This window comes from Alligator mississippiensis, chromosome 10 (genome assembly GCF_030867095.1).
Source record: "Alligator mississippiensis isolate rAllMis1 chromosome 10, rAllMis1, whole genome shotgun sequence".
Classification (NCBI taxonomy): domain Eukaryota; kingdom Metazoa; phylum Chordata; order Crocodylia; family Alligatoridae; genus Alligator; species Alligator mississippiensis.
This window is the reverse complement of record NC_081833.1, coordinates 66,243,459-66,256,038: the sequence shown is the minus strand read 5'-3', so window position 1 is coordinate 66,256,038 and position 12,580 is coordinate 66,243,459.

Here is a 12,580-nt window from a genome sequence, read left to right as displayed (position 1 = left end):
GTGGAAAGATAAAGCAAGCTTTAAAAGGTGACTTAAAGATAATAAAAATCAAACCTCATAAATACAGTATTAGAAATATAGTTTTTAAAGATGCATTGATCACCTTCAAAGTCTACTAAATCTACTGAAATGAAAAATGAGTGAAGTCAATAGATTTCAGTAGTTTAGTACAAGTAAGTCTTATTGGGGGAAGAGGAAGGAGGATCCTATCTACTATATCTCTTTATACAAAACACTTATTAATTCAGCAAAAAAAATTACCAGCTGAAGTGAAATTACATTTGCTGCACAAGTTTATTAAAATAGCTTCAGCAGGACTCTAGTTGCTGTTGAAACACTAAGCTCAGAACAATATCTATACTTTGCATACAATTTTACTATTTTTAATCACTAGTTATATTTGCTAATTGGTTTCTAAGAAAAGCGTCTGCAATTGCTTCAAAAAGAATATATGTGTGGCCTTTAAAAGTCTTGTAAATGAATACTGTTGGCAGAAAAATTAGCATTTAAAAGCTATGGTGACCTTAAATCTGCACATCATCGTGATTGGCTTGGACTTCACTATCAGGTATAGGACCAAAAGCTGCCTTCGTTGCCAAGATAAAAAGCTTGCAGCACCAGCAAAAGGACATTTGGTAATAGGGTGAAGCATGTGCAATGAAACATAAAGGACAAACTTGTTTGATTAGGTTTGATTTGTGTTGACTTGGCAACCAAGCAGAAGGGCCATCTTGAGCAATAAACATGGAGAAATAAGAGTAGAAATGGACATTTATGGTGTCACATGGAGTTACTATAACATTTGGAGATGTATCGTAAGCCACTGTGAATTAATAAACCCTACATATATGAATATAACTCATTTGGGATGTCAATAAAGTTCTGTTTCTGTAGAAATCACTGAATTTTTAAAAATTCTCCCAATTAAATCTGTGTTGCAAAAGAAATTGCTGGTAAGCAAAATAGATGGAATGTTTTAATTCTTTAAAGACTCCCTTTAAGACTATCACCACAGAAAACTCCCTTTTACCCAGAGTAATACGGAATGGAAAATATTGTCATAATCAATGTTATATATCATATGAGTTTATTTTAGATGATACCCATGCTTTTGTGGTATTGTACTCCAGCTATACTCATTGATATAACATTATACAATTTTGTTAAAAACAGCATGATAATGAATTCTATCATATTGCTCAAAATACATTTAACGCCATGTTGCAACTTTCTGATAGTTGAAACATGAGTGCACATTCATTCAGTAGCTTCATGCCTCAAAATATTGGCCATAATGCCAAAGGAAGGCAAATTCTTTTGCCATATTTTCCATCTTAACTTAAAATTAAAACAACAACAGATAGAACTCAGCTATTCCATAGACATATCCTAACTTTGGAGGTATACTTTTGGTTCACAGAGATTTTTTGTATGATGTTCCCCAATTTTCATTCTTTAAACTAGCACACAAATACTCTTTGTATTGTACTTGACATGCTGGCACAGAGTCATGCCACAATCAAGTATTTTTCCAAAGTTGCACCCACTATAAATATATATGGGTAAGTCTTTACAAATACAAATAAATGCTGGATACATTTCTGATATATTATTCAGCTATTACCCAGACACTGAAACCCATTTTTAGGTAGCAGCTTGATTGAAACAAATTCCAAATTTTAACATTATTATATATAATGGTACTATTACAGTAGGGTCTAGAAGCCCTAGTTGTGAACCAGAACTCCTTTGTGCGAGGCACTATACAAGTACTGGTTGCTACAATGCATACTGCACCCTGAAATTAATGGTGCAGTTGGATCACTTAGCTTCTCTCTCTTAAAGAGAATTGTTTACTTGATTGAATTTTGTAGCAATTCAAGCAATTTAGTTGTGCTCAAGTTATGACCACTTAATTATTCTTCCATTTTTCTGTTTCATTATATACACTGTACAGTTTTAGTTCATAGGGAGAAAGGATTATGTTTTAAAGTCACATGTCTGTGCATTAGATAATTTATGCAAACCTGACAGGTGCTCCCTATACACACTTTAGGTAGTAATTTTCTTCATATGGCTTAAGTAAATTCTAAACCAAAGAAACACAACAGAGATGTAGGCAAGAGTTCAGCATTCAAAGTGCCAGTTTCATATAAATATAGATTACCAAAATGTCTCTCTGTGCACAGCTTCAGAATATTAAGATACTTAAGGGCTTCTGGGGAGATTGAGGGTCAGCTAGCGTCCAGTTTGAAACACATAAAAATACTGAATTCATGGATTTGACAGATCACTGTATTATACTCACCTGTCCCACACCAGACACATCCAAACATCATACTGGGCTCCCCCTGTCTATACAGAAGATGTCTTTTAACAAACTCTCGCTGCTGATGTTCTCTGTTCACCTCCTTTGAACGTGACAGAGTTTTGGATTTGTTGCATATGCTACTCTAAATAGAGTGATATTTTACAACATATGGCCCAGACTCATTCAGTATTTGGACTCTAAGCTTCCTAAGAAAACCCAGGGAACTGAATTCTCAGAGAGTCAAAACTTTAACGTTTTGCAAAGCTCTGCTGTTAGAATAAGTCCTGGCTAATTCTAACCTGGATAATCACATCCTGCCTATTAAAATCCTTCTTTGATGGTATATTTACTGTTATAGAGCTGCTTTCCATCTCAGCAATAATGGACATGCTTTTTGTATACATAAAGTCAACTTCGTTTCACTCAAGTCAACAACTGTAGTATCAGTATAACAATGTATTATGTATGTGGGGTGTCATTTCTGATTGTTCATCACCTTTTGCCTCAATTTCACATTGCATATAGCTACTTTAAAGTCTATGTATTCTACTTGCCCTGTTTACCTCCTCTGGACTACCTTCATGCTTGGTGGGGGGAGGGAGGGGTGGAAATCATTCCAGTTCTTTTTAAACATGTTCAGACTTCCAAACAGAATGAAAAGATTGATTTCCATATGGTTCCAAAAATAAGTGGGTGTTTGAATAGATAGTTCACATACACTCCAGGGAGTCAAACAGATTGAAACTGGTGGGCTGAATAGTAAGAGTTCAGTATGAAGAGGGAGAAGAATAGCTAGCAAAATACAGCTGATTCTGAGAAGTTTGAGCATGGCAGATGTACTGGTGATATCAGGAGTGCTAAAACAAAACCTGATTACATTGAGTAGCTATAGTATTAGCAGTCTCAGAATAGAGCACTCTCAATCAACAAGCATGGTAAGTTAAATGAACTTGTAATAGAAATGTAGGCTTGAAGTAAAGTGAACGTTCAAGTAATGGAGGAGTCAAGGGAAATAAGATAGAAGATTAGGTCTAAAAGAGAATAGAGGATATTGCACTGGAAGGCCTGACATCTTAGAGGAACTGGAAAAAGCAACAAAGTTAGCTGTAGGAATGGCAACTTGATGATTTAGAAAAGACAGCCATGAAGAAGATCACTTTAGATGATATACTCTCTACACACGATGAACACAGAAACACAAAAAAATGCATCAGACTCTATGTAAGGTCTTACCACTCTTAATACTGCCTCGGTGTAAATTATGCATAGGCAGGACTCCAATATTATGGAAGATATTATGAACAAGGATGGGGGAAGCTAAAAGAATACACACTCTGTCATGAACCTTACACATGCCCATGACATTTCACACACAAAACCATTTGTCAGTGAAAACTACTAGAACCAAAACTAAAAAGTGTAGTTGGTGAAAGAATTAGAGAATCATTGTTGAAAAACACGGGATGTTTTTGCTTTGTTTTAATTTAAAATTCATAATTAAAAACAAAACAATTTTGGAAAAAATTGTCATTAATTATAATTGCTTGCTTAGTGACAATATGCATGGCTTTAGCACATATCACTATATTTTCTGCTAATAAAGGAGTAAAGTTTGTAGGGAGATCACTAAAGAAGAGAAAAACATATTTTCATTTTTCCCTTGATTGTACCTTCATATGGCACTATTTGGAAAAGCTCAACATAAGGATATAATTTATATATAAATACCAAGGGAGATCTACTTTTTTTGATATTTCTTTTAATAGACACTTTAGGAATTGCTATAATTATTTGTGATTTTTGTCTAAATAAGATTCTTAGTAGCTGAAAGAAACATGTATTTGTCCTTTAATGAGAAAGCCAATTCAGTGAATGAGATCTAATGCTTTAGATACTATTGTCCTATTAATAATCATCCTTTCCCAGGGACTAGATCTCGACACAGTGAGATGACTTGCATGCTCCAATGACCTTGAGAGCTCTACCAGAAAAGCTAACAGAGTGACCCAAAGGGTAGGAAACCCTTGGGGTGGAATGCTAAATTCAGACTACTGACCAGACTACAGTGGCAGCTGAAAGTGGCACTTCCATTATTTTCCCAGATGGTGGGTTTTCCTGAAAAAAAGTAAATTTCAGTTTCCTGACCAGCTATACTTATTAGATATTACATAATTCCCATTGCAGAGACAAGCCTTTCAATCCTTATATCCTATTTTCAGTGTCTTATACTTTTTTAAACAAACTGTGATTGTGAAAAGCAGTGTGTGTGTGTGTGTGTGTGTGTGTGTGTGTGTGTGTGTGTGTGTGTGCCCACTGTAATTGCTTATATGCTAGTATTGAGCGAGTTTACTTTGGAGCTGAAGAGTTTTCAAGGGTGTTTACATGTTACAGCGTTTCATGTTAAGCTGAGAGTTGAAGTTGATTCAGATGTTAGTGTTGGTTTAATTATTCATATTAATTTTATTGACCTCATTAAGGAAGAAATGTTATTAAAGCAAACTTCACAGAGATTCACATTTCCTAAATTCTGGAAATGCTTTAAAGTAACAGAAGTTCAGTTCCATTCTATTCTGGGCAAAGCTACCCCCAAATTAAGGTTGGTTTCTGAAATTTAACTTAACTTTCTGATTTCATCATAAATCAAATCTCAGTTTCAGTGTTGCATTCACATAGCTTTCGGAATTTAATCCATACTATATTCTGTGTGGTGAGATGAGCCCTTCTATAATCAATGCCATTTAGCATAGTAAATTCATAAAAGTAATTTCATTACTTATTAATATTGAAAAAGTGCTGGGATGAAATATTCCGAACACAGACCTTTTAGTAAGACCAATGTTTATGATGAGTTAATATGCTAGAGAATGTGGGTACCATTAAGGTTTGCTCTTCAGAACCCTGAGACCAATTGTGCTCTCTCTTACACTATAGAACCACTATTAACATTAATGGCCATGTTTCAAATTTTCACTGGCATAACTGAAACACATTTAGACCCACTGGGAAATAATAGGAGAAAGAGAAGGAGTGGATTCAGTTGTGATAGAAATTACTATTATTATTATATTTAATTTTTACCCTTTACCTCAATTTTACACTTTCCGCAAAAATAGTGCTCTCTCATTGATGGGGTTCAGCCCTGTGTCCTCTCTCATGGGTAGCAGGCAGCTTTCTAGAAATTCATACTCCATCATCACTCGAGTTCTGCTTACATGTACTGGAACTGCATATGAGTGAAGGCTGTAGGATTATTAAAATCAAGCAAAATTACAAATACGCACTAGATAATTCTGAGCATTTGAGGCCAGTCTTCAGTTGGTATCAGTCAACGCAGCTCCAATTACCTCAGTTACTTTACAGCACTTTACATTAGTAAGATTCTGGCCCTTTATGGTTTGTAATAAACATAGGAATTTTCTATGTATAAATCAATCAGGTATCCGATATTACGCAGATATGGATCATCAGCACCTTTCCTTATCTTTTGGTGACCTAGGTAGCCAAGCGATTGTATGAATTTTACTCCATGATTCACAGACATTGTATTGGCTCTCTGTACAGGCTTACATTTCAATGTCAATTAGACATTGTTCAGATATTCATGTTTCTCATTACAAAATGAAAGATTCCTGGTACTTATTATAACAGGGTGTGGCAGAGTACCACCTTAAGGACCAGAGCAGGCAGCAGGGCAGCTGCGACCTGTAGGCCAGCCCTGATGAAATGGTCGCATGACCTCAGGAGGGCCATGTGATTGGAGAAGAGGGCTGAGCAGCCCCCATTTTAGATCCAGATCCTCAGGGCTGAACTAGCAGTCTGCTGCTGGCAGCTAGGAAGACACCACCTGGCTGAGCAGCTGCTCAGGAACATCTTGGAGGTAAGGGCAGGAGCTATGGGGATGGCAGAAGGCTCCTGGGGCCTGGGAATGACTGAAAGCTACACCCTGCTGGGGAAGGATGGTCTGGTGTGACTACCCATGCTGGGATAGTTCCCCAGAAATGCCAGACCAGTTGCCTCCCCAGTGAAAGGCAGATAGGAGTGCCTATCAAGCCTAGCCCCCACAATTTAGTTGGTAGTAGAGCAGAATAAGGCCAAGCACGCCAAGAGAGAGGCACCTGAGTCTGTGAGGCGTAAGACCCTGAGGCCCCAGCAAGAAGGATAGAAGTTTGTGACTTAGAGAGGAACTAGTGGCCAAGCTCAGCCCCTTGTAAGGCATAAGGCCAGTGGTCAGGTAGGGTAGGGTGCATGGTGGCACCTGAAGGGCTGTGGGCAGACAGGCCAGAAAGTGAGTAGGAAACCTGAAGGTTGTGGAGTAGAGTGGGCTAAGAGTGGCCCAGTGAGGGACAGTATGAAAGAGGCCCTGTGAGAGGGGGCAAAGTGCAGGAGTAGAAAGCTAGAGGCCCAACAAGGGGCAAAGTTTAGCCCAGCCCTGCACCAGTGCTATAACCAATCTATGGATGCCATATGTGAGGCATGGGACAGGGTAGGGGAAGGCCAAAGCCGTGTGTATACCCCTTGGCATCAGGGCATTAAATGGGCAGCCTCCTGCTTATTACATCAGGTATATCCTAACAAGTCATGGCAGACAAGACAGGGCAGACTGCCCTAGACAGAGGGGCAGCCATATGGTGACTAGCCACAAGTTGGCTCTTTTGTCACACAGGGTGATAGAGGACCATAGCTTATTTATTGTCCCTAAGAGCATCTTACTTCTAAACACCCTTTCCAGACATGCTTGTTCAGATTGTATTTGTTATTTAGAAATGTGACAATTTAGGAGCAAACAAACTCTTTCCTAGTCACCAGATACATTTCACCAACCATGATTTTTATCTAGAACCTAGATGTAGGTTAAAAAAAAAACAAAACAAAGAAAAAAAAAAAACTTTGATAGCAGAAATCAAGCATAAAAATTTTTCCTCATTAAAACTACATAGGTATTAGGAAATAAAATTTTCTCCCAAGCGCAGACTATTACTGAGAAGATAATAGCTCAAATGGACTGTTTGCACCAATATAGGACACACGAATTACAACATGGATCTATAGTGTCAAACTCCACCAATAAGTGGAAATCAGGACGTATTTGATGCCTATAGACATGATTGTTAATGTTCTAACTAGAATGTGTTGGAGCAAACTGACTTAATTGAGTCTGCTATATGTTCTAATTGGAGTGCTCCAGCATCACCTCACCATAATGTGTATTAAGCACCGCCCCCATTTCAAAATGGCCACCAGGGCACTTTAACTAAAGCTTGTCAAATGAGCTTTAGATAAAGTGACCTGCAGCCATTTTGAAACTGGGAGTGTGTGTGGGGGGGGGGGTTTAATACACGTGATGGTGCAGTGATGTTGGAGCATTCTAATTAGAACTTGGAAAAGACACAATTAATTGAGTCTGCTGCAACACATTCTAATTAGAACACTAACAAGCATGTCTATAGGCACCCAATAAGTTCTGATTTCCATTTATTGGTGGAGTTTAAATCCTGATACTATAGATCCATGGTGCAAGTTGTGTGTCCTATATGTGTCTTACATGTGATGATGAGCTGTTTTAATAAAAGTGGCTGAGTGGTTGTCTGGGAACTTATCTAAATAAAACACCTCTTCCCCCCCACCCCCCACCCTATGCACATGTATAGTCAGCCATTAAGCACCACATAAGAAGCCCCTAACATCATATTAAGTCAGCATCTCACAAACAGTTATCAACTTTTCATCACAATGCTCCTATGTAATAGGAAAGTGCCAAAATCTACGATATAAAGAAACAAATTCCTTACATATAATCATATAGCAATTTCAAGATGGTGCTTGGAACTGAACTTTAGCTTCCTAAAGTAGCCACCTTAATAAATCTATCCTTCCTGCATTACATGATTGTCCAGCTAGCTAGTCCAGGAGTGTCTATTTTTTTATAACTTTTAGGGTCATGAATATTTGTAAATAAATACATATGATACACATTCATTTGGCTACTAAACAAAAGGTATTTTAAAATTGTTTTCTAGGATATTAGCTACTTCATATAAACAAAATATAAATGATTTAAATGAAAATCAAGGATTAGCTGTGCAGCTGTAAAAAAGAAAATATAATATCAATATGCTACAGAAAACAGCCATCTAAATTAAAATAGATAGATAGATAGATAGATAGATAGATAGATAGATAGATAGATAGATCTTAAAATGGCCTTCTTGCTTAAAATTGGATATTTTTACCAGTGGCATAGACTGCTTCCAGGGCCTCCAGGCATATTTGCATGACAAAACAGTATGCGTACCTGCCTGGAAGTGTCATGAGGGATTTGAATGGGATTTCATTCATAAACTCCTTAGACACTAAGGTAAGTACAAAGAAAATATTATATGGAATAATAAAGTAGCTCTAAAAGCCCATCAGTAGCTTCCGTGTGTGATACCCACTCTATAGTTGCCAACACAGCTGCTTGAGAAGTCTGCCAAAAAGAGAAAGAAGGAAAGTAGGGGAGACATGCTACTGGTGCTCAGGGAAATATATATATTTGTCCAGGTCTTGAAATCTCTAATCTGCAGTAAGCAAAGAGACATTTCTGAAAGGGACAACAGAGAGAATACATAGGACCTGAGAGAATTCTAGGCAGGTTGTCTGGAGTTAGCTTGAAAAAAAGTTAAAATATTTAATTAAAAAGCACAACTGCTTTAGATAGACAATATTCAGCAGGCACAGAGAGTCAAATTCTGGACCCAATGAAAACAATAGTAAGACTGCCATTCATTTCAGTGGAACTAAGGATTTAGTCCAACATTTATAGGTTTGCCTTATATTGCATCCCTTTTTATTTGAAAGAGGCTAGCTCAATATGGGACTCTGGTCATCCAAGACAAAACACAATGTTATTTCTTTTTCTGCCAAGAAACAAGTAAGGAGAGGCCATTTAAAAGAAGCAGGAGGATAATCTTAATGGGATACTGAATTCAAGAAACAACCATTTTCACTAGCTTTGTCATCAATACATTTCATCAATACATTTCTGTTTCAAATGTTCAATAGTCTCTAGCTGCATCAAAATCCTGTCTGCAACTATAGGTGATGTTCAGACAAGTGAGCATGTGCCTGTTGTGGTGTCTCAAAGTACTTTGAGACACCACAGGAGACATGCAAGGAATGAAAAAATGTCCCCCGTGCTGCATATTTGCAACGTGGACTCTAAATTTCAAAATATCAACAACAAAAAAATCATGCTGGGAAAAAAGCAACCAGAGACTGGGTCCTCCAGAGAGGTAAGCAGGGATGTGTATGTGAGGAGGATTGTGGGTGGGGGAGACTGTGGGTGGGTCAGGGGAACTGTGTGGGAGAGGCTAGTCCCCACCCCGCAGCAGCAGCCTATCAGGGTGCTTGTGGCCCGCTGCTGGCAGAGACCCCCAGCAACAGGCAGTGCCAGCTGAGACTCAGGGGCTCCATATGGCACATGGAGCCACCTCATCCTGCTGGCATGCACCTTCAACCAGAACTGGACTGCCACTTGCTGCCACCTGGGGCTCCCAACACCACAGGCAAGAGCTGTACTCCATTGGGCCAGGCCAGCTCTTGTCTCCATGTGCCCCATGCACCATCGGGCCAGGCCAGGTCCAAGAAGGCAGGAATTGGCCAGGTCTGATGGCATGTGACTCCTGCCTGCAGTGCCAGGAGCCCCATGTGGCAGCAAAAGCTGACCCCATCCTGCTTGAAGGCATGCGCAAGCAGGCCAGGCTGGTCCCGTGTACCACACAGAGGCCCTGGGTCTTAGGTGGCACCATGTGCTGCCAGGGATCTCTGCTAACAGCAGGCCACGAGCATCCCAATGGCCCACTGCTGGTTGCTATGTATGTGTGTGGGGGAGGGGGTTGTGTGCCATGCACAGGGGTGAGCAGGGGACCCACCCCTCCCACACAGTCCCCCCCACACCCACATATCCCTCTACAAAGCCCCACCCACACACACCATCCCCACAAACCACCTCCACAAACCCCCACCTCTACCCACATACCCACTGACAAACCTTACACCTCCCAAACACCTGCACAAGCCCCACACCACCCCTACAAACCACCTCAAACTCCCACCATGAACTTTGGTGTGGGGCAAATTGTGCCAATTGGGGAAAAATTACCCTGCCCAGCTCCTCCTGGATCTGCATCCAAGAGGACCTAGAGGCTGGTGTCAGCATCTGTGCTGGCCCCAGCACTATAAAAAGTGCCTTGGTGAGTAGTTAAGGGCTACCTGCCCTTAGGAGCATCTGAGGCCTGACCAGTTGGTATCTGGAGACACTAGCCCCTTGTGCCAGCTGAACTTCTGAAGCAGTCCTAACCTGGAATGGCTGCTGCACTCTCTATCCACTGCAGCAATCTGTCAGTGGGGACTGCTACCTGGCTGTGACCTGCTGCCACCTGTGACAGCCTGCAGCCTCATGGCTGCATGGCTGCCAGACCCAGCGGGGGACTACACGGACTGCCTGGGCTTTGTTATGGGCACTGCAGCACAGCCACCTGAACCTCTGAGCCAATTTCCAGTGGGCCATGGTTGCACAGTTGGCCTTTGGGTGGCACTGCTATCATGTCTTCTGGTGGCCCCACTCTGCCATCTGGGCAGCTATCACCAAGAAGATGTGCTCCTTGCACTGGCCCATGTCAAACTGTCAAAGCATGTCCTCCTTGCCCCAAACGGCTAGGTCAGCCACCTCATCTGCCGTACAGGTGTATCCCCTGTGCTGGCCCTGGGCAGGCTCCTCTGCCCAGGTCCCACCACTTGCCTCACCATCAGGGATCCTAGTTTTCCCTATATAAAAATTGCAAATTCTCTGATAAGAAACCCAAATTATCTCATTAAAATACCCAAAATCTGATTTCTTTCATGATTAAAATGAAATGCCACTCTATAGAGAGAAATCAGTTGAGCAATGTTTCATTGATATAGTTACAATTTTAAAGCAATTTGGAAGCCTATCGTTATATCTATCATCATAATAAATGAATTGCAAATATCTATACATAAATACATCTATACATGTATATATCTATATATCTAATGTTTTTCTCATCATAGAAAAATCACAGCTGCCTGTGTCCCCTTCACTCACTGGGATATGGGGAGCTGAGCAGCAGTAATATGCCAATGTCTGGCCCCTTCACTTGCCCCTCACTCCCAACCCTGATACAACACAGACCTAACACCCTAACCTGCCACAGGTAAAGCAGTGGAATGGCAGCCAATGTCCTGCTTCTATGAAATGTTGTCAATATATGCTCAAAAGATCTGTGGTAGAAGGTCATGCCCCTCACTATAGAGGAAGGCAAAAACCCCCACAGTCCATACCAATCTGACTATGAGGTAAAATTCCTCCCTGCCAAAATATGACAGTAAGTTTGAGCCTGAGTGGAGGGGCAAGACCCTCTAGCCAGAAACCTCTAGCTTTTGTCCCACCAGGAACACTGGCATACCCCAAAGTCCCCAGACCTGGATGTAGCCAACATCCAATATCTCCGAGGGAGGCTTAAAAGCCCATGACACATGTAGCAAAAAGAGGGGTGGGGGCAACTAGCAAAGCCTAGAAACATGGGAAATACCCATAGTAGAATATAGGCATTTCTACACCTCAATCATCCCTGACCAGTGGCTGTCTGACCTCTTCGTAAACATCTCCAGTAATAGAGTGTCCACAACATCCCTATGCATCTATTCCAATGCCTCACTAGTCTAACAGTGAAGACTTTTTTTTTTTCTGGATAGTCAATCTAAATTTATTTTGCTGCAACTTCAAGCCATTGCCCAATGTCTTCTCTGCAGCCCCTCGTCCACCAGCCCAACCATGGCTGCCCCAACCTGCTCCAGCTCCCAGTGCTTTAAAAAAAAGCCTGGGCTCACTGGGTACTGCCGGGCAGAGGGTTGATCCCTGCTGCCCCCAATGCCCCCACACTGCCCCACTCTGCATGGGGGGCTCTTCCACAAGCCCCCTGACCCCCCCCCGCTCCCCCAACCCCCCCTATGGCTGCCCTGCCCACCCCTGCTCTGACCCTTTAAGAAAAAAAAGGAAAAAAATGGGACTCCTGCAGTGGCTTTGGGGAGCTCATGGAAGAGCCCGCCATGTGGCGGGGGACAACAGAGAGCAGCAGGGAGTGCCCCCCGCCAGCTGGAACTGATAAGTGCAGGGTTTTTTTTCATTTTTTTTCCTCAAAGGGCCAGAGCTGGGGCAGGCAGGGCAGCCACAGCGGGGGGAGGGGGCTGGGACAGTGGGAGGGGGGG